A 4602-nucleotide genomic window follows, 5' to 3' on the forward strand; every position below is an offset into this window, starting at 1 on the left:
ATAACTAAATTAATTAAATGTTGTCCAGCTAAGAGTAAGCAGGGTTGACATTATACAGAAATATGTTTTAAGAAACTACAGGGTTGACATTATACAGAAATATGTTTTAAGAAACTAGAGCAATAAATGTGTTTCAACTTTCAAAAATCTCAGATTAATAAATATGTTTCAAAAATCTCTGAAAAAACAGATTGAGAAAAATATTTCCCGCGAAATGTTTCGGCAAAACAAATAAAGCTTATTTACTACTTAAATAAAGCTTATTTACTACTTACTGCAGTTTGGGAAGCGAGTTGAAAGTAAACTCTGCTGCAATGGGGATGTGATCGGAAGAGCGATTAACAGTAGGAAGTCCACCCGGCTTCACCTCATCCTCGTCAATCAACTCCAGTAACGACACCACTTTCAATTTGGTGGTACTGTAGAGAATGTAATCCAACGTTCCCTCAAATGTTTCCCGGTCATTCTTCACGAAGTTAGTGAAACGGGGCTCCCCGGTTTCACGATCCCATTTTTTATGAATGTCTTCCCGCAAAGCATTGCATTGAAAATACGAAGAATAAGCACTTGCTAACGGTAATGTATGGCGAAATTCCTTGTGTAAACTATGGACAAAGCCTTTGATAATAAGTGAGTGGGGGGCGCTTCCCGGCAAAGAATTGAAGTCCCCACATATTACAAGAGGAATATCAGAGACAGAGTCATTCTCTTGCTCCAACTCATTCTCCAACCTTTTGAGCAAACAATCAACCTGCAACAACTTTATATCACTGTTTTCTGGATTTGCATGAATGTGGGTATTAGCTATGACCACAAGTTGATTAGTCTTTTTGAACGAAAGCTGAACGTGCAGGGCAATGTTGTCTTTGTATATTAAACCTATCCACCACCATCTTATCAAATCAAACTCTTTCACTTTATAAAACGTTGCACAACCGTCAATAGTTTCAGTGAAATATCGTCTCTTCTTTTCTTTAAACAGCCCCTCATATCCTAGTTTGGCCAGTTCTGGTTTGAAAAAATTACAAAAGTGGTTGTGTTGCACTTCCTGGAGGCAAATAATGTCCGGCTGACATAGTAATATTTCTTTTAGCAGGTTTGGTCTGCGGTATTCCCAGCTGAGAGCGAAGGACGGACAGTTGGGAAACTGCTGTGAAGTAGCATACCTGTCTGCCAGAACGTTGTATGTTACCACTGTGAATGATGGACCGACTGTCAAACTTCCGTCATTCATGTTGTTGTTAAGCTTAGTCATTTTCTGAGCACTCCGGCGAATAACAGGCTTTGTAACAAAAAAATCCCTTTCCTTCAATGTGGAGAAGCGATTCGGTCTATAAAACTCTGAGGTAGACTAACTGTAATTTCTCTTCGTAAATTAGCTATCCTATTCTCTTAATATTCGGATGAAATAAAAAAACCAAAAACATTGTTGAAATTCTACCACGCTAAGTTCTCAGCCTTGGCTTTCTTTGAGCTCTGAGTTTTTCTATAAGACTTACCAGCCAGCTCTCTTTCGTTAAGACCGCATGCCACTTTTTATCTATAAACCTAAATAAATCTCCAGGCTCTATAGATAGACAGAAAAGCCAGATTCGTGGTTTTATTCGCTTATTTATTCCTTCCATAAATTTCCATTAGCCTTTATTTATATAACTTAGTGTTATTTTTTCGGTTTACAAAATAAAAAGTTGAACAGGACGTCGGCATGATTTGAGCTTTCGTAACCCCACAAAACAAATCAATAACTCATGGTTGGTCATTGTTGGATGACGTAAATAACCATTTAAAAAATAGAAAATTAAATCTTTAATATGCACAATTTATCTTTTATTGGAAAAAATAAAATTAATCCCTAAATGACAGCCCATTCTCAATGGTCTCACAGAACCCATTGTCGAAATCTTATCATTTGTTGTTGTATATTATCAAAAACTTGTTGTAAAGTAAAAACTTAATTGATGCTTCATTTCAAATTTCTTGTATAACCAATAAAGAATCTCTATCTCATATTCCTAATAATCTAATTGTAGGGTTAATTTGAGAGTCATCAATTCACTATAGGAGGACCTTTTTGGTTAAATTCCACACACATTAAGAGTTTATTCTTTGAGGAACCCCTTAAATTGTATATGGTTTTTTTTTTAATTTCGAATGCTTCTGACCTTTGCTTCAAAAAATAAACCCAAGTCATTCTACTGAAATCATCAATGAAGAATAAAAAGTATCTGCAACCTCCTATAGAAGTTTGTAGAGATCCACAAATGTCATTGTGAACCAATTGAAACATTTGTTTGGACATCATGAAATTGTTGGAAAAATATCTCGACTTTGTTTCCCGTAAATGAAAGCCTCACATTTTGCATTTTATTTCTTAAAAGTTGGAAGTTCTTTAAGAATTCCATATGTTTGAAGTTGAGAGAGACTTTCAAAGTTTAAATTTCCATATCTTACATGCCAAAACCTTATTGGTGAAATATCTATACTTTCTACTCATGCAAAGTCAGAATTATGTGGAATAACTATTCCTTTCATCCTTAACATTTTTCCATCTTCATATCCTATCATGATTGTTTTCATACTCTGTTTGATTGAGTTTATTTTGACTAAACCGTACTCCATAACAACTTGTTGTCCTTCTTGTCAAATTGTGGCTAAATATAACAAATTCTTTTTGAAAGTTGGTACATACCAAACATTTGAGATAACGTTTTCTCTAATGCGAGGAAGATAAAATTTTACTACACCTTTTCCACAAGGAGTGTGTATTGTATCATCTACAAGGAAGATTGAATTGAGATGGCATTGTTTAAAATTCGAAAAGAAGTCACATCGAAAAGTCATGTGTTGTGTTGCTCCTGTATCTAAAAGGCAAACATCTTCATAATCACTTTTAAGATATGTGGAGACTTGTAATGCTGTTGATTCTAAACTTTGATGTGTAGTAAAGACATATTATGATCCATCATATTCTTTATCATTAACAAACTATGTTGTGTCTTGATGAAACTTTGGAATTTTTTTAATAAAGGTTTGACAATCTTTAGCATAATTCAACTGAAATCTTTGTCTCTACCCCCAACCAACTCTATTATCCCACAATCATTCTTGGGCTACAACTTTATATCCCTTCTTGGAAGCGTAATTCATGGAATGGTTAAGAGACCATATTTTTGGTCATCATCCGACATTATGTTGGCATTATAATATTTCAAGGCATTTTCATTTAACTTTCAAACCTCCACAAGATCCTCTCCCAATCTCAATTCCTCCAAAGTGAGCTACTTTTTTTTCAAGTTTGTAGACCCCCCATAGTTCATAATCTATCTTGGTGAAAAACCATCAAATTTGAGGCTCATGAATCAATTGAGGAAGTGATATATCCTAGCCTTGAGTGCCTCTCCGAGAGTCTAGCTCTATCTAGAAATTACTCCCTTACCCGCCTTCTATATAAACTAATTACAACCAAATCAAGTTTTGGCTTCACAATTTCCATATTGTTTGGGCATTATGTAATTGTTTGACAAGAGTTCTAATCTAATCCTCTATCCACTGAATAAAACTATTGAGATTTGATTGTCTAGACCCACAATGCTTTTCCTTGTTGTCCACCCTCCATACAATTTTAGCTATGACTTCATTCTTATATTTTTCTCCCCACCAAATAAATTTTTAATATAATACTCCAACTGATTGCAATACAACCTTTCATATTTAAGTGAATGAAATGTAACATACTAGGATGATTTCTAAGACACATTTTACAAGTAACAATCTTCCCCCTCTCAAGAGAAAGGAATTTCTTAACAGAAAAAATTCTTTCATGTTCTTGTTATTTATTATAATTCACCCCAATTTATTTTAATAATTATTGTATATAAAGGGTTGACCCATGCTTATTTACCAAAGAAAATATGCTTATTCAATTTTGGAGTGGGTGTAATGAAAATATGCTTGTAATACTCAAATTTAATAGGAAAACACATATGGCTTTAATTTTAGTCTTTCAAGTACCTTATTTGTATTTACACCCAAAATCTATTGTACACTCTATTTGCATCCTATGACTACTTGTCTTATGTTATGGGTTTGGTTTTGAGCCATTGATGTGTTTCAAGTCTTTTATGGTATATAATCAATGCTTTTATGAATTCTTAATATGGGCACCTCAAATTGTGCTCTTAATAGTGAATTTTTACGGATGTTTATGATTAAGGTGAGAATCGTTCCTCTTACATTCATTTTTATCAATGTTCAAGAGCATTTCATTACGCTTTTTTTATTAGGTGTCCATGTCGTTGAAAAATATCTCTTCAAAACTAGGAATCAGATATTTTAGTTTCAGGAATTATCTCTCTTCAAAACTATTTCAAAAAAGGTTCTCAAGTTTGCTTAAATATATTTGATTAACTACCAAAATTTACATTATGGTCTAAACTTATTAATATGCATCGACACTAGGGCACACAATTTAAATATTGATGTACACTAATGCCATTACATATTAGTGACATTAGTCATTCCATTCAATGAAACAAATTAAAAATGTGAGATATCAAAAATACGCACACACAAACATATTTCATTGGATAGAAGACATTTTAA

General features: G+C 33.4%; 1 pseudogene; it reads right to left on the reverse strand.

Moving 5' to 3' along the window:
- Positions 1-271: 271 nt before the first annotated feature.
- Positions 272-1255, reverse strand: LOC149247400 (carbon catabolite repressor protein 4 homolog 1 pseudogene; annotated as a pseudogene).
- Positions 1256-4602: the final 3347 nt, after the last annotated feature.

This window comes from Pinus tabuliformis, chromosome 7, assembly GCF_031772625.1.
Source record: "Pinus tabuliformis cultivar Carrire ecotype Pingquan chromosome 7, CPIR1, whole genome shotgun sequence".
Lineage (NCBI taxonomy): Eukaryota > Viridiplantae > Streptophyta > Pinopsida > Pinales > Pinaceae > Pinus > Pinus tabuliformis.